The sequence below is a fragment of the Bubalus bubalis genome, chromosome 12 (assembly GCF_019923935.1).
Source record: "Bubalus bubalis isolate 160015118507 breed Murrah chromosome 12, NDDB_SH_1, whole genome shotgun sequence".
Classification (NCBI taxonomy): Eukaryota; Metazoa; Chordata; class Mammalia; order Artiodactyla; family Bovidae; genus Bubalus; species Bubalus bubalis.
The window spans coordinates 27,262,566-27,281,761 of NC_059168.1; the positions used below are offsets into that span (position 1 = coordinate 27,262,566).

The 19,196-nt window shown below is 36.7% G+C and overlaps 1 non-coding gene and 1 pseudogene across 1 annotated transcript; both read left to right on the top strand.

Annotated features, from left to right (window-relative positions):
• The first annotated feature begins 5,960 nt into the window (after positions 1-5,960).
• Positions 5,961-6,032, top strand: TRNAL-GAG. The gene has a single exon. It is a non-coding gene; the product is annotated as a tRNA-Leu (tRNA).
• Positions 6,033-11,383: 5,351 nt separating this feature from the next.
• LOC112578194 lies at positions 11,384-11,888 on the top strand (annotated as a pseudogene).
• The last annotated feature ends 7,308 nt before the right edge of the window (positions 11,889-19,196 follow it).

Genomic DNA, 19,196 nt, shown 5'->3' on the forward strand with positions numbered 1-19,196 from the left:
ACACAGATAGCAAATAAGAATATGAAGAGATGCTTCACATAAATGCAAATTTAAAGAACAATGAAATACCACTACACACCACACACAATGGAAAACACTAACAACACAAAGCACTGGCCAGGATACTAACAATACCAAATTTTGGCAACAGGAACTCTCATTTACGGCTGATGGAAATACAAAATATCACAGCTGTTTCAAAGACAGTTTACTTTGGTGGTTTCAAAACTAAACATACTCTTCCCACGAAATTCAGCAATCTCATTCCCTAGTCTTTACTTTAAAAACTTGAAAACTTATGTCCACACAAAAACCTGAACATGGATATTTATGGTATGTGTAATCATAACTGCCAAAATTCAGAGACAACCAAGATGGTCCTTCAGTAGGTGAATGGATACATAACTGACATATCCAGGCAATGGCATATTATTCAGCTCAGAAAAAGAAATGAGCTATCAAGCTATGAAAGGACATGGGGTAAACTTAAATGCATATTACCAAGGGAAAGAAGTCAATCTAAAAAGGCTATATATTGTGTTTCCAACACTGCTGCAATCTAGAAAAGGTAAAACCAAGGAGACAATAAAACTGTCAGTGGTTGCCGAGGATTAGAGGTGAGGGTGAGATGAACTGACATAGCTTAGAGGCTGGTTCGTTCTACACTGGTGGATACACGTCATTACACATTTGTCTAAACCCACAGAATGTACAATACCAAGAGTGAATCCTAATGTAAGCTGCAGACTTTGGGTGATCATGAAGTATCAATGTAGACTTAACAAATTTAACAAATGTACCACTGTGGTGGGGGATGTTAATATTGGGGGACCTTATGCAAGTTTAAGAGCTGGGGATATACGGGAAGTCTCTGGACCTTCTGCTCAGTTTTGTTGTGAACTTCTTAAGTAATAAAGTTGATTAAAAAAAATAGAACATCTACCATTGTACAGGTGTAGGATAAAATGTTCCCAAAACATAAACTAGAACATAATATCCTGAACTTTATAAAACCAACTTTATTTAATTAGAGGTAATTCCTCCTTCTCATATTTTGATGTGATTTAATAATATCAAACACATGATTATAAACATGCTTCTTTTCAATCATTAAATAAATTACTAACTTCATCTCTAACATCTGTCAAGTATCCAACTCTGTCCACATTTTAAGACATTTTAGGATATTCTAGAAAACTGAAATTCAGCATGATTATACTTTGTTCAAAAGGATTTATAATTTCCAATTTTGTCTCTTTTAAATCTCAGTTTAACAAATTTAAACTATAAAAATGAGATTTATCTAAAAATTACAAGAATAAGTAACAGAAATTTCAAGTCTTAGAATGGCTCTTTTGGCAAAATTATGAGAAATTGAGAAAAATAAAGATTTTAAAGATGAGGAAACAAAATTTTTTGCAAACTGGGTGGTTTCTAATTCCTGGGTTTCAACAAAATTGAGGGAGGATCTAATCAACTTATCAGTGATAGACCATTAAAAATAATATTTGATTCTGGCATATAACTTGAAGGATTTCCAAGACCTGGTTGATATTATAAAATAAAACTCCTTTTACCTCCATCTAGTTATTTATGTAAACATGGGTTCTCTGCTCTGACAGCTAAAAAAACTAAAAGGAGGAACAGAATTGATGCCAAGCCTGTCTCAGGGCTGACATTCTGAAAACGTCATACATGAGTATTTACCTGAGGTTACATGAACTAATAGAGAAATGCCTCACCAATATCATTATGTGATAACTTTCGAATAACTTTAATTAACATTTAGGAGACACACAGGTATAGGAAGTTAAAACAAATTAAGAAATGTTTATTGAGGTATACTTGACATATAACATTATTATTAGTTTCAGGTGTAGAACATAACGATTTGGTATCTGTATATATTGTAAAATAATCACCACGTAAGTCTTGTTAACACATGTGATTTTTATTGCAGAGTAATATGACAGGGTAATCAATAAAAATTTTTTAAAGTAATGATGTTACATTAAGATAAAATTATATGGAAGAAATGGAAAGGAAATATAAGTTGAAGGTAAGAAGGAATGATGTACAGTATTTGACTACTAAAGAGAACTTATTCATGTATTTTGGTGCACATCAAAGCATTATGATATTTAGATCTGAATGGATAATTGAAAAGCTATCTATGTAGAGCTGGGTTGTAGTTTGCTGAATCTTGGTCTATACCTAAGAAAGTGATAGAGAAAATGTAAACAATGCAGATGAAACTTACAAATATGTCCTGTCTGTAGACATTATATTGTGAATAGCAAAAAAGGAGAAAACAACGAAAACCCCCAAATGAACTATTCTTACAATATTCAAAAACTGTCATCCAATTCAGTAAAGATGTCACACATGCCACACAATTGATGAATGAATGAAATGCCAACATGTCTTCACTGTTTCACTTCCATCTCACTTGTTAACATTAACAAAATATATTCTTCAACATCCATGTTGAAACTACACTTGCTGAGCCAGTTGTTAAATATTTATCAGCAGCATGCTCTATACTGAACTTAAATATAGTTCATCTTAAATTTAGTTCAACTTAAATTTAGTTCATCTCCTTTTGTTTGTAAAACAAATTTGGTCTTGAGGTAACTTCTGCCACCAGCCTATCCATTTTCCTCTTGTTACTGTGCCCCAAGGATTTAGGTCTTACATTTCAGGATAAGTCCCTCAAATCTGAGAAACACACTTGGTAGTTTGCTCTGAAACCTGCAGGCACAAATCCTCTGCTTATCTCTGCATGCTCTTCTGCTTGAGCTCCACAGCTTTTTTGTTTCATCCAGACCAAAGAACCTCTGCCTTTTAATCAAGATATTTATATTTAAAGTAATTATTAATGTATTAGGATTTACAACCATTATCTTACTATTTGTTTTCTATTTGTCTCATCTATTCTATTTTCTTTCACTCTTTCTTGCATTTAAAAAAAAAGTTTAATCATAGTTTTTATAATTTCATTTCCTTTTTGATAAGCTTATTAATTATACATTATTTTACTATTCTTTTCATGGTTAAAGATTATAACATGCATCTTGATTTGCTAGAATCTAACAGATTTGTATTTTTACCAGCGCCAAGACTACGGAACACTTTATTTATGGTTTCAATATCACAGTAATGCTAGCCTCATAGAGGCTGAACCAAAATATCATGTAACATATAATAATTGCAAATATATTTATTATAACTTACAGATTAGTTAACAGTTATATATACAAGATAATTTTATAAAGTCCCAACAAAAACTGGTTACATTTAAATCATTAGATCTGAAGAAGTCAATTTAAAAGTCTTCTAGTCCACTAACTTCACTTTCCCTAAATTATAAAAAAATCAAATCTGATAGTTTTGATTTCAAGTTAAAAATGATGAGATGGTGTTATCACATTTCAATACTCAGAAAAGGAAAATTTACTTGTCTGCACAAAGCCTTTCATGTGCTACATTATATGTAAAGCACCATTCCAAGATTTTAAGTGTGTAAAATGTTCAATTAAAACTTCCAAGGATTTTGTTTTTAAGACTGAAGGTTTAACTTTGTTCTAACAACTAGGATCTGGACAAAACTGGTAAGAATTATATTTCCCTTGTCCAGCTTTAAAATGGTCCCTTTGGTCCTTTCTCATTAATGTCTGATCACTTCTTTTAAAGGAGGGTAGTAAATGGAAGAATTCTTCAAGCTTTTACGTATTTGGTAGTGAGGTTGGAATCTCAAAGGAACAATTCTCCAAAATCCAGTAAATGTAAAGTGTTAATCGCTCAGTCATGTCTGACTCTTTGCGACCCCATGGACTGTAGCCAGCCAGGGTCATCTATCTGGCCATGGAATTCTCCAGGCAGGATACTGGAGTGGGTTGCCATTCCCTTCTCCAGTCAGAACTGGTAAAATTTCTTCTATTAAATGTTTGGTTAAGTTTCCCAGTGAAGCAATCTAGTCCTGGAGCTTTCTCTGTAGGAAGGTTTTTAAATCATAATTTAATGTCTTTAACAGATAAAGCATAATTCAATTTATCTATTTCTTCTTGAGTGAGCTTTGGTAGTTTGTGCTTTTCAAGGAATTTGTCTATTTCATCTGTTGTTGAACTGATCGGTATAAAGCTATTTTTTACTTGTATTGCTTTTAATATGATTAGGCTCTATAGTTACATTCCTGCTCTCATTCCTGATAATGGTTAACTATGTTTTATTGTTGTTTTTGTTTTTCTGATCAGTCTGGGTAGAAGGTTATCCTTTTCTCTCTCAAAGAGTCCGTTTCTGGTTTCATTGACTTCATTATTTTTCTGTTTTCTAATTCATTGATTTTTGCTCTTGTGTACTACTTTCTTTCTTCTGCTTGTTTCCATTTGCTCTTCTATTTTTTAATTTATAAAGGTTGAAGCTGAGATCATTGACAAGACTTGAAGGGCAAGGATTCCAAAAAGAATGGTGGTATATTCTGTAAAAATTTCCTTTCACTGAATTTGCTGATCTAGATGGCTTATGTACCATAGGGCAAGGACCAAAGGAAAGAGTGTTACCTAGGACCCTGGGAAGTCAATCAGATCCTTTGGCAATCCCTCAGACTGGGTGGCAGAAATTGTAGAGATCAGTGCCCACCAATGAGGAAGGGCCCTCATATTCTGCCCAGACTCCCACTCTAGGTGTATACTCAGGTGGAAATAGAGCAGTAGGCACAAAAGACTGAAACCTACCTTCAAATGAGCTCATCCCAGATTGACTTAACACGATCTGTCTCTACTCTTACTGACTGCTAAATGGCAGGTTAGTCTTCTCTGATACATTAGCCAGGGCCTCAATTTACATATTCAGTTTTTCTTTCTCATGTCTGGCATTCAATCAAAGAATTACCAGACATGCCATATGTCAGTTCAAATGTGCTATACACAATGTTTGTGGTCTTGGCTGACGTTTAAAAGTGAAAGTCTCTTAGTCGTGTCTGACTCTTTGCAACCCCATGGACTATACATGGAATTCTCCAGGCAGGAATACTGCAGTGGGTAGCCTTTCCTTTCTCCAGGGGATCTTCCCAACCTAGGGACTGAACCTAGGTCTCCCTTATTGCAGGCAGATTCTATACAGCTGAGCCACAGGGAAGCCCAAGAATACTGGAGTGGAGAGCCTATCCCTTCTCCAGTGGATCTTCCTGACCCAGGAATCAAACTAAGGTCTCCTGCATTGCAGTCAGATTCTTTATCAACTGAGCTATCAGGGAAGCAAATTTAAGAAATTGGTTGACATTTAAGAAATTAAAAATAGAACTACTATGTGGCCCAGAAATTTTAGTTCTGAGTATTTATCTGAAAGAAATGAAAACAATAACTCAAAAAGATTTATGTACCACCATGTTCATTGCCAGTATTATTTGAATAGAAATAACTGAAGTGTCCATTGATGGATGAATGGATAAAGAAACTGTGGTATGTTCATATGTCTATGGAATATTATTGAAAATCTTGCCATTTGCCACAATATGGTTGAAATTAGAGGGCATTATGCTAAGCAGACAGAGAAAGACAAATATTGTATGATTTCACTTGCATATGGAATCTAAAAACAAAAACAAAAAACAAGCTCATAAAAGAAAGTAACTGTCCTATTAGACCCCAGAAAGATTATCTTCATGAAGAAAATAGATTTTATTAAAAGGTAGTATGGTGAAGAAAATGAATGTTTTAAAGTTATGGTGAGGGACTTCCCCGGCAGTCCAGGGGTTAAGGTTTTGCCTTCCAATGGAAGGGGTGTGGGCTCGATCCCTGGTTAGTGAGCTGAGACCCCACATGCTTCGTGACCAAAAATCAGAACATAAAAAAACAACAGAAGTGATATTAACAAATTCAACAGAAAACTTTAGAAATGATCCACACTGAAAAGAATCTTAAAAAAATAAAGTTATAGTGAATGTACATATTGTATATGCTTCCCAGCTGGCTCAGTGGTAAAGCATCTGCCTGAGAATGCAGGAGACGCAGGTTTGATCCCTGGGTTGGGAAGATCCCCTGGAGGAGGAAATGGCAACCCTACTCCGGTATTCTTACCAGGAAAATCTCATGGATAGAAGAGCCTGGCACACTACAGTCCATAGGGTTGCAAGAGTCCAACATGACTTAGCGACTGAGCACACACACTGTATATATCATAAATAATCTTTATATAATATATATATTGAAAAGAAAAAAGAAAAGTGGGTGGAAGCTTTGGGGGGCACTGTACAAGAAATGTAGAGCAACAAAAATACAAGGATACCTTTCTCCGAGTATAAAAAAGACAACTTGTTTGACATGATACTTGGAAGATTTTCCTCTGTGAGTTAGTGGTATAGGATTATGCGTCTTTCTCTGAGGCTCCAATAACACTATTTTACTCCATGGCTCACAATATTTATACAGTCCATAATAATTTAACCAATTTCTATTTTTTCCATTTTTAGAGTAGCTTACAGACAAAAAAAGTACAGACACTTAATTACAGTTACAGAGAAGAATATGAATGCCATGAATCATAGTGTAGTAAAAATAATGGAATACTAGCAGATGTTGCTTGGCAACAGAGAGAATAGAGAAAAGAAAAACAGAGAGAAAAAAGGAAAAAGAATTGTAGATATGTTTATTTTCTTAGTTACAAAGTAACGAATCAAAATATATATAGTCTAAAGTTGATGGACAAGAAATAGAGGTTTAAATATGTTTGAAAAATAAAAAGAACTTAATAATAAAATGATCAATCTCTCATTTTAAGATGGAAAAATAAAGAAGTCTCTGACTGTGTTACAAGCTCAGCGTGTGTGTCCCCCGCCGCCAAATTCCTGTTGAAACCCTACTTTCCAATGGCCTTTGGGGGTCACTAATGTTAGAAGAGGTCATATGAGCGGAGCCCTCATGAATGCAATTACTCTTGTAAGAGTCATGAGAGCATTTGCTTCCTATCTCTTTGTACCATGTGAGGACATAAGAAGACAGCAGTTTGCAATCCAGAAAAAGGTCCTCGCTAGAACCCAGTCATGCTGGCACCCTGATCTCAAAAAAAATTCCAGCCCCTAGAACTGTGAGATATAAGTTTCTGTTGTTTATAAGCCATCCAATGTATGCTGTTTCTTATAGAAGCTGGAGTTGACTAAGACTGAATCTGCTTTCTGAAACCAATCTGAAACAATAAGAATAAAAATGGAATAAACACTCCATTTAGGAAGAAATCAGGCAATACTTTTGCCCTAAACTTTAATATTTATAAAGAGGAGCTGCTGCCAAGTACATGAAAATGTGACCAGAGAAAGAATCCCAAAAGACAATACCCATGGTTGCAGAGCTCAGGTAGAGTCAACAGTTTTCCAAGGCAAAAATCAAGTTCCTTGTTTGGGAAAAAAAAGGCTGAGGTTTGCAAAATGGCTCTAGAATTCTCCATGATCTGTTTTGAAATCATACAGGCATGACATTCTGCAAAAAAATTTTTTGAGGTAACAGAGAAGCCAAGGTTAATGAGTGACCCTGAAGCTACCAAGTCTAGTCATTAAAATTTTGTGAAGTCTGAATATACACTCACACTCACAATAACATCCATTAAACCTTGTATATGCTTTGAGTTAGGACAATGTTTTGTTGGTCCAGAGGTTGTTCAGAGCCTCTTACATCTCTCTCACATTTTTCTTCTCTATATAACTGGTCCAGAAAGGAAAAATGAAAACAAAAAAAAGGAACCAGGAAAGGTTTCATGACTCTCTGAAAGTACTTTAAAATACTGAATTATACACTTTAAATGGTAAGTCATATTGTATGTGAATTGCATTTCAATAAAACTTTTGAAGAAGGAACCAGGAGACAAAATCATTATAAGAAAAAGGCAAAGGAGAAAAGAAAAATTCAGCATTCATCAGATAAAAATTTATTGTGGAATACTTGAAAATTGTGACCAAAAACTTCTTTCAGATTCAAATAGTTCAATGAAAAAGTGGACTACATGAATCAAAAATCCAAAGCACTGATAAAAGAACTGAAGAAAGAAATGATAAAGTTGACCTGAGTGAACCTAGGAAAGATATAGAGAAGTAATGACATACAGAAATGGAAATTGCAGGAAGGAAGAATACTTGTTGTTGAAAACAAGCTAAAGAAATGGAGGACAGGCTCACGAAAACAGCAAAAGAAAAGGGAAAAAAAAAATTTAAGGAATTACAGGAAAAAAATACATTTAAGACAGATTGGATGTTCAGTTATGCATTCAGAAGACAGAACAATCAAGCACTCAAAAAATATTAAAAGTATAATTCAAGAAAATTATTCTGAAATAAAGGATTTGAATCTGTATCTTTAAACAAGCACATCATTTTCCAGGAAGAACCAACACTAGAACTAGAACACATCCTAATAAAGTTACTGGACTTCGAAGATAGGATCTTTCAGACAGAAAATCAAATCACCTCAAGGGGAAGAGATAGAAATCAAGCTGTTTCATACTTCTTTAAAGCAACATTCAACATTGTAGCAATTTACTGCCTCAGTATTCTCAGGGATCCTATGACCTAAGAATTTTAGTTCCAGTCAAAGTATAGTTTAGGCATAAAGATAACCTGCAGATGATTTCAAACATACAAATCCTCAAACAGCATAGTTCCTATGAATCTTTCTTAAAAAAAAAAACTATGCCAAAAATTGTTTGTCAATTGAAAGACAAATGAAAAAAGTAAATAATTAAGCACTCAATTTAATGAGTTAGAAAAAAGAACAACACAGTAATCTTAACAACAACAAAAAGGAGATATTAGTAAAGGTAAAAGCAAGAATTAAAGACTAGGAAACTATAGAACAAATAAACATATCTCAAGAAAGTTCCTCAAGAAAAAACAAAATGGTAAAAATTTAGCAAAGCTAGTCAAACAATATAAATTAAAAAAGAAGAAGCACATATATAGGTTTGAAAAATGAGTATAGAAAAATAAGCATAGATACTTAAATTTTAAAAATTATAAGAATATATTGTTCAGCTTCATGCAGATACCACAAATAGGGAAATATAAACTATTAAAACTGACCCCAATAAAGGAAGAAAGTTACAGATAGGCCAATTTTTAGAGAATTTAATAAGTGAATTCTATCAAATCTTTATGGAACATGTAATTTTAATATTATTTAATGGTTCCAGAGTATTAAAAGGAAAGTTTCAAAAATCGCTAAGTTGTGCCTGACCAACTCTTTGTGATTCCATGGACTGCAGCATGCCAGGCTTCCCTGTCTTTCTCCATCTCCCAGAGTTTGCTCAAATTTATGTCCATTGAGTTGGTGATGCTATCTAACCATCTTATCCTGTGCTGCCCTTTCCTCCATTTGTCTTCAGTCTTTCCCAGCATTAGGGAATTTTCTAGTGAGTCATCTCTTTGAATCAGATGGCCAAGTATTGCAGCTTCAGCATCAATCTTTCCAATGAATATTCAGGGTTGATTTCTTTTATGATTTCTTTTACAAATTCCTTTATGATTTCCTTGCAGTCAAAGAGACTCTCAACAGTCTTCTCCAGCACCACAATTCAGAAGCATCAATTCTGTGGTGCTCAGCCCTCTTTATGGTCCAACTCTCACATCCATACATGACTATTGGAAAAACCATAGCTTTGACTAGACAGACCTTCATCATCAAAGTGATGTCTCTGTTTTTGAATATGCTGTCTAGGTTTGTCAACGCTTTTCTTCCAAGGAGCAAGTGTCTTTTAATTTCATGGCTGCAGTCACTGTTCGCAGTGATTTTGGAGCCCAGGAAAATAAAATCTGCCACGTCTTTTACTTTTCCCTCCTCTATCTGCCATGAAGTGATGGAACCAGATACCATGATCTTTGTTTTCTTAATGTTGAGTTTTAACCCAGCTTTTTCATTCTCTTCTTTCACCCTCATCAAGAGGCTCTTTAGTTCTTTGCTTCACTTTCTACCATTAGAGTGGTATCATCTGCATATCTGAGGTTGTTGACATTTCTCCCAGCAGTCTTGATTCTGGTCCGTGTTTCATCCAGCGCAGCATTTCTCATGATGTACCCTGCATATAAGTTAAATAAACAGGGTGACAACATACAGCCTTGTCTTACTCCTTTCCCAATTTAGAACCAATCAGTTGTTCCACGTCTGGTTCTAACCATACAGGTTTCTCAGGAGACAGATAAGGTGGTATTCCCATCTCTTTAAGAATTTTCCACAGTTTGTTGTGATCCACACAGTCAAAGGCTTTAGCGTAGTCAATGAAGTAGATGTTTTTCTGGAATTCCCTTGCTTTCTCTATGATCCAGTGAATGTTGGCAATTTGATCTTTTGTTCCTGTCTTTTCTAAACCCAGCTTGTACATCTGGAAGTTCTCTAAACCCAGCTTGTACATCTGGAAGTTCTCGATTCACATACTGCTGAAGTCTACCTTGAAGGATCTGGAGCATAACCTTACTAGCATATGAAATGAGCACAACTGTGCGGTAGTTTGAGCATTCTTTGGCATGGTCCTTTTTTGGGACTGGAGTGAAAACTGACCTTTTTCAGTCCTGTGGCCACTGCTGAGTGTTTCAAATTTGCTGACATATTGAGTGCAGCACTTTAACAGCATCATCTTTTAGGATTTGAAATAGCTCAGCTGGAATTCCATCACCTCCACTAGATTTGTAGTAATAGAATCTAGTAGCACATAAATCAAATATACGTCATAATTAAGGAACACTCATACCAAAAATGCAAAGATGGATCAATATTAATGAATATATTAAGCAATACAGCTTAAACATGTATCAAAAGAGAAATACTATGTGAACATTCTTGCAGATGCTGAAAAGGTTATCTAATAACATCTCAATATCCCTTTCAATAAAAAAAATCTTATTAAAAGTAGTAATAGATGAATAGTTTGTTAACATGAAAAAATACACATATCATTAGAAATGCCAAAAACTATACAGTGAAACACTGAATTGTAGTAAAATCAGAAACAAAACAAGAATGCATACTATGACCAGTATTATTTAACTTTGGCCAATACTAGCCAATGTCATTAGAGAAAAAGAGGGAAAATTACAAGGAAAAGGAAAGGGAAGCGAAGGAAAAGGAAGAAAACATTATTCTTTGCAGGTGAGATAATATTATGGCAGAAATTCAACTTTAAAAATCATTACAAGATTTAGACAATTTAGTAAGGTAGCTGAGAGCAAAATTAAAACACGATCAATAATTTACCAATATATGAACAATCACCTAGAAAGTATTCAATTTACGAAAACAAGAACTACAAGAGAACACCCAGGAATAAATCTAAGAAATGTACAAGATTCACATGAAGAGAGTCCACCAGGGTCATGCACCTGTCAATGTCGCTTAGCAGTGCGGTCAAGATGCCTAGTGGAAGTTGAAGCCGCACTTCCTGCGTGGCCCCTCCTGCCAGCTGCGTGCCTCAGATGAGAGCAGCGCCCAGGTCAGCGCCCATAGCTCAGCCGCCAGCAGCGGCTCCCCTCTCTGCCGCTGGTTCCCCTGCTGCTGTTCCCCAGCAGCCAGGTCTGATGGCCCAGATGGCTGTGGGTTCTGCTGTGGGCCACACTCTGCATCACATCATCACTGGGGGCTTCAGTGGGGGAAGCAGTGCTGAGCCCTCAAGCCCTGACATCACTTACCAGGAACCTCGGGAACCCAGCTGCCATAGCTGCAGCAAAATGGCCCTTGCTTCTATGAGGTGAAACAGTTTTCGGAGTGTGCCCAGAGCCAGGGTGACCTTAAATTTTGTGACGGTTTCAGTGAGGTGCTGAAACAGTGCAGATTGGCCAATGCTTAAACAAGAAGTTTGAATTGAAGATATGAAAAATCACCTCTCATGGCCATGTTGATTTAGCATTTAAAATATAATTAATAATGAAGATGTTCAAGCTCAACATTCAGAAAACTAAGATCATGGCATCTGGTCCCATCACTTCGTGGGAAATAGATGGGGAAACAGTGGAAACAGTGGCAGACTTTTTCTTTCTGGGCTCCCAAATCACTGCAGATGGTGATTGCAACCATGAAATTAAAAGACACTCCTTGGAAGGAAAGTTATGACCAACCTAGATAGCATATTCAAAAGCAGAGATATTACTTTGCCAACAAAAGTCCGTCTAGTCAAGGCTATGGTTTTTCCAGTGGTCATGTATGGATGTGAGAGTTGGACTGTGAAGAAAGCTGAGCGCCGAAGAATTGATGCTTTTGAACTGTGGTGTTGGAGAAGACTCTTTCGAGTCCCTTGGACTGCAAGGAGATCCAACCAGTCCATCCTAAAGGAGATCAGTCCTGGGTGTTCTTTGGAAGGACTGATGCTGAGGCTGAAACTCCAATACTTTGGCCACCTCATGCGAAGAGTTGACTCATTGGGATAGACCCTGATGCTGGGAGGGATTGGGGGCAGGAGGAGAAGGGGACGACAGAGGATGAGATGGCTGGATGGCATCACTGACTCGATGGACGTGAGTCTGAGTGAACTCCGGGAGTTGGTGATGGACAGGGGGGCCTGGCGTGCTGCGATTCATGGGGTCACAAAGAGTCGGACATGCTGAGCGATGGAACTGAACTGAACTGAAAGTGTGACAGCACCCATTAAACCTCTCCTTAATCATTAATAGCTTTTGTGCTTCAGGACTGTGGTGGAAGAGGGTGTTGTCACTATATAGAAGTTTATTGAGATGGTATTGAGTTTGGGGTTGGGCAGAAGAGGCGGTTGTGGTCTTGTAAACAGTGCTTTTCTGATGTTATTGTTTGTGAATTAATTAGAATAAAGCGATTTTCTTTCTAAAAAAAAGATTCACATGAAGAAAACTTTGAAGGACTTCAAAAGGTCATTAAAAAGTTCTTGAATAGATGGTAAGACACACTTAAATAATGGAAAATGATGGCAATCCTCTCTAAATAAATATATAAATTGAACTTTTTCAAGAAAAATACGAACATTAATATTTTGGGAATAAAGCTAGAAAACAGTAATGATAGAGACTAGCCCTTACCAGATATTGAAAAAAATCATGAACGTTATAGTAATTAAAACAGTTTAGTACCAGTACATGAAGAGAATAGATATCCTGGGAATAGATGCAAATAAATACTGGGATTAGTTTCTGATAAAGCTGGTATTTCAAATCAGTGGAGTAAAACGATATATTTAATAAATAGTATTAGCATAAGAGGGTAGCCATCTGGAAAATACGAAATTGGATTCGGTCTTTCACTTACACCAACGTAACTTCTAAATAGAGTATTAAAAAAAATAAAGGTAACAGAAATTATATACCTGAATTTGTAAAAATTTTCATTTTCTGTATGGCATGGCAAAAAATTTCAACGATATTTTTCATTTCCAAACATTCATTCAGTTATCAGACCTATTTGATCACTTTAAAAATATTTTTTCCTTATTCAAATGGTTTATATGTCCAACCTCATCTTTCATTTAACTATATTGAAAATATTTATTTTATAATCTGTATCTCATAATATTAATATGGGAAGACTCTTTTACCCTTGCTGTCTGTTATCACAGTGGTTTGTTTCTTATTTTTGTTTGGTTTCGTTTTAAATTTTTGACCGTGACAGCTTATTCCTTGGACTTTTGAGAGAATTCTTCAGCGAAGACTTGCATTTAATTCCATGGATGCCAAGGGGCACAGTCATTTCAAACAATATTAAATGATTTTAAGACCACTTGGTAGTATGAAACCAGCCGTGCTAAACAGTATTTTTTTTTCTAATTCTCCCTTTGATTGCTTCTTTGACAGATGAGTTATTTTTAAACTTCATTGTTTTTTGCTACCCTCGATTATTCTCCATGAACATTCTGCAAGTGAACCTTTATAAGCACAACCTCACTCAGGTCTTGGTTAATCTCTTGCCTAGTATACTAGAAAAACCAGTATGTGTGGTCTATAGCACCAATGTCTCTGCACTTAGGGGAGAATGCTCTTTATCTTTTGTGTGTGTATGTGTGTCTTTAAACTGTGTGTAGTGGCATGTCTAATCCAGATCTTACAAAATTATTCCATAGAAAAATTTACAGACAAAACCTCCTAAGGAAGACATCAGTGATGAATTGAATCACCTGGTTTCACCTGAAAACAATGGAGTCCATTGAATCAAGGCAGTCAAACATGCCTCCTCCGAGGACACAGAATTGATTTGTTTAATTTCTGAAAGGTCATCTGCCCTGGGAAAGGGAAGGGGAATTCTGCCTTCTCGTCCATGGTCTGTAACCTCATCCCTGACAGCTGCAGGGGCACGTGCACGGGAGGACTCGCTCCTTCCCCTCCTCCCACCTCCTGCCTTGCATTCACACATAGCTGTGTGGCAATTTTCTTTTATCACCATTGCCTGGGATGGGCTTTACTTGCTAGGCATCATGTTCGCCACAGAGGCTTCCCATGGGAAAGTCTTTCTCAGGCCCGTCAAATTACCAGACGAGGCATTTTTTTCCCATCGTGGGTTCATTCTCAGATTGGCCTCAGTGCATCAACAAGTCGTGAGGAGTGTACCTATCCATGTTCAGCTCTGAGTCAGTGCCTTTTCACACTGTCTTAGACATTCCCAGCTCCACAAGGCAAAATACAAGGCAATAGAGCCCAAATCAAGCCAAAGCCAGGCTCCCATGAACCTGTACCTTGACTGCTGCAACTGCCTCCTAACTTACCTCCCTGATTTCTATCCCTGGGACCACCCCCAATGTATTTATGCATGTCTGCAAGAGTAACTGTCCTCAAATATAACTGTACATACTTAAATGACCACCATCCCTTTTCCTCCACCAAGAATCTTCAGAGCATCCTCTTTGCTTAGAAAATCAGGTACAAATGAAGAGTGTCAGGAATGATGGAGAAAAAGGTTAATATAACAAGCTCTATAAATAGAGTCTTTTGCTTTCTTCTTCCTGCCAGCAAATTTGGAAAACTCAGCAGTGGCCACAGGACTGGAAAAGGTCCATTTTCATTCCAATCCCAAAGAAAGGCAATGCCAAAGAATGCTCAAACTACAGCACAATTGCACTCATCTCACATGCTAGTAAAGTAATGCTTAAAATTCTCCAAGCCAGACTTCAGCAATACATGAACCGTGAACTTCCAGATATTCAAGATGGTTTTAGAAAAGGCAGAGGAACCAGAGATTAAATTGCCAACATCCACTGGATCATCAAAAAACCAAGAGAATTCCAGAAAAACATCTATTTCTGCTTGATTGACTATGCCAAAGCCTTTGACTGTGTGGATCACAACAAACTGTGGAAAATTCTGAAAGAGATGGGAATACCAGACCACCTGACCTGCCTCCTGAGAAATCTGTATGCAGGTCAGGAAGCAACAGTTAGAACTGGACATGGAACAACAGACTGGTTCCAAATGGGAAAATGAGTACGTCAAGGCTGTACATTGTCACCCTGCTTATTTAACTTATATGCAGAGTACATCATGAGAAACGCTGGGCTGGAGGAAGCACAAGCTGGAATCAAGATTGCTGGGAGAAATATCAATAACCTCAGATATGCAGATGATATCACCCTGATGGCAGTAGGTCAAGAAGAACCAAAGAGCCTCTTGATGAAAGTGAAAGAGGAGAGTGAAAAAGTTGGCTTAAAGCTCAACATTCAGAAAACTAAGATCATGGCATCTGGTCCCATCACTTCATGGCAAATAGATAGGGAAACAATGGAAACAGTGGCTGACTTTATTTTTCTGGGCTCCAAAATCACTGCAGATGGTGACTGCAGCCGTGAAATTAAAAGACACTTACTTCTTGGAAGAAAAGTTATGACTAACCTAGACAGCATATTAAAAAGCAGACACATTACTTTGCCAACAAAGGTCCGTCTAGTCAAGGCTATGGTTTTTCCAGTGGTCATGTATGGATGTGAGAGTTCGACTATAAAGAAAGCCGAGCACCGAAGAATTGATGCTTTTGAACTGTGGTGTGGGAGAAGACTCTTGCGAGTCCCTTGGACTGCAAGGAGATCCAACCAGTCCATCCTAAAGAAGATCAGTCCTGGGTGTTCATTGGAAGGACTGATGTTGAAGCTGAAACTCCAATACTTTGGCCACCTGATGCGAAGAGCTGCCTCATCTGAAAAGACCCTGATGCTGGGAAATTGAGGGCAGGAGGAGAAGGGGACGACAGAGGATGAGATGGTTAGATGGCATCACCGACTCGATGGACATGGGTTTAGGTGAACTCTGGGGGTTGGTGATAGACAGGGAGGGCTGGCATGCTGCGGTTCATGGGGTTGCAAAGATTCGGACACAACTGAGCATGTCATTCATGCTCAGGACAGACTAAGCGACTGACCTGACTGACTTGACTTCCTATCCTTTCTTTTCTCAAATTCTTTAATAGACATAAAATTATATAAAGTAATAATTACACTTATCCACTGTTGGGTTTGAAATATATATAGGTGTAACAGTAATATAATATGATAACAAGAATAAGTTCAAAAGTGGGGAGAGACAATAGAGTTATCAGGAGTAATGTTTCTGTCTCACTGGGAATAAATTCATTTCAAAGCAGGTTTTGATTAGGTGTACCTGGTAAGCCTAGAGAAACAATAAGAAAATAGCTCCAAAGAGTTCCAAGTAAAGAAAACTACAGACCAACATCTGCCATGAATACAGATGCAAAAATCCTCAACAAAATACTAGCAAACCAAACCCAAGAATATATAAAAAGGAGAATATATTGTCTAAGTTTGCTAGGGTTGCCATAACAAAGCACCACAAACTGGGTGGCTTAAGCAACAAAAACTTATTCTCTCTCAGTTCTGCAGGCTAGAAGTCTGAATTGATGCATTGGCAGGACTGGTTCCTTCAGGTTCCTGAGGTATCTGTTGGAGGCCTCTCTCCTACCTACTTATAGTTCCACGGTTTGTGGCAGTGTAACTCCAATTTTCAAATGATATTCTTCCCATGTGCATGTCTAGGTCCAAATCTCTCCTTTTTATAAGGACATCTGTCACATTAGATTAGGGTCCACTGTAATTCAGTATGACCTCATCTTTAATGATATCTACAGAGATCCTATTTGCAAATAAGGTCACATTCTGTGGTCCAGGGAGTTAGGACTTCCACACACACATTTTTCCAGGGACACAAGTCAACCTAAAACAAGCCATGACCAAGTGAAACTTATCCCAGAAAAGCAAGACTTGTTTACCATTTAAAAATTAATTCATGTAATACACTATATTAATAGAAACAACAATCTTCACGATAAAAATATTAAAGAAACAGGAATAGAAAGGAACTTCACCAATCACCAAATAACAGAAACCTCACAACTAAATCATACTTAATACTAAAAGACTGAATACTTTCTTTTTCCTTAAGATCAGGAACAAGACAAGAATTCCATTGTCACTACTTCCATTCAACACTGTGCTAGAGGTTCTAGTCAGAATACTCAAGCAAAAAAATTAGATAAAAGGAATTCAGATAGGAAAGGAATAGGTAAAACTTACCTACATTCATAGATGGCATGACCTTATAATCGACCATCCTAACAAATTCACTAAAAAAACTATTATAAGTAAGAAATGAGTTCAGAACATTTGCAAAATAAAATCAATATAAAAAATCAATTGCATTTCTATACACTTGCAGCAAACATTCAGAAAATGAATATGTATACGAAAGCAATTCCATTTATAATTGCATCAAAAAGAATACAATACTTAGGAATAAATTTAACCAAAAAAGTACAAAACTTAAACTCTGAAAACAACAAAACATTGTTGAAAGAACTTAAGAAGACCTAAATAAATGGAAAGACATCTCTCCTGTGTTTCTGAACTGGAAGATGCTATATTGCTAAGATGCAATACTTCCCAAATTGATCTATGGATTCAATGCAATCCCTATCAACATCTCAACTGATTTCTCTACAAAACTGATAAGCTGATCCTAGTATCTTTACCAAATGCAAGAGATCCAGAATAGCCAGAACAACTGTGAAAAAGAACAGAGTTGGAAGACTCACAGGAAACAATTTCAAAATTGCTACAAAGCTGCAGTACTCAAGACTGTGTGGTATTGGCATAAGCATAGACATAAAGATCAATCAAACAGAATTCACCTACATGTCTATAGGACAGAACTCATGGTCAACTGATTACTGATAAGAGTGCCAAGATAATTAGATGGGGAAAACCGTCTTTACAACAAACAGTGCTAGGATAACTGGATATTCACATTCAAAAGAATCAATTGGACCTCTACCTCAGTCCATATACAAATTAACTCAAAATGGATCAAAGACCTCAGTGTAGGAGCTAAAATGACTAAACTCTTAGAAGAAAACATAGATGTAAATCTTTTATGACTCTCAGGAAAGGGTTTCTTTCTTCTTTAGAATTTTATTTGGCTGTGCCAGGTTTTAGTTGCAGCATGCGAGGTCTTCACTGTGGCAGGAAGGCTCTGAGTTGTAGCATGCACAGTCTGGTTCCCCAGCAGGGACTGAACCTGGGCCCCCTGCATTGGGAGTGTGGAGTCCCAACCACTGGACCACCAGAGAATTCACTAACCAATGATTTCTTGAATATGACAGCAAAAGCACCATCAGAGGAAAAAAATAAACTGGATATCATAACAATTTAAAAAAATGTGTTCTTCAAAGGATACTTTCAGGAAAAATTATTTAAAAGTCCAGAAGTTACGATAAAGTTTTTACAAATCATAGATCTGATAAAGGACTCATAGTGAGAATACATAAAGAACTCCTACAATATAGAAAAAGTGGTCAAAGAGTCTGAACAGATGTTTCTTCATAAAAGATATACAAATGAATAATAAACAGAAGAGATGCTCAATATTATTATCCAGGAGAGAAATGCAAATTAAAACCACATTGTGAAACCATCTCATACCCACACTAGGATAGATATTATAACCCTTATACATTGCTGGTGAGGATATAAAATGGGAAAGCCAGTTTGGAAAAAGGTTTGCCCAAAAGGTTAAACACAGTTACCATTTGCCCAACAGTCCCAGTGTTAGGTATATACCCAAGAGAAATAACAACAGGTGTACACAAAAAACTTGTATGTGAATATTCATGGCAAAAAGTGATAAACAATCCAATGCCCTTCAACTTATGAATGGATAAAGAAAATGTGGTATATCCATACAGTAGAGTATCATTCAGCAATAAAAAAGAAAT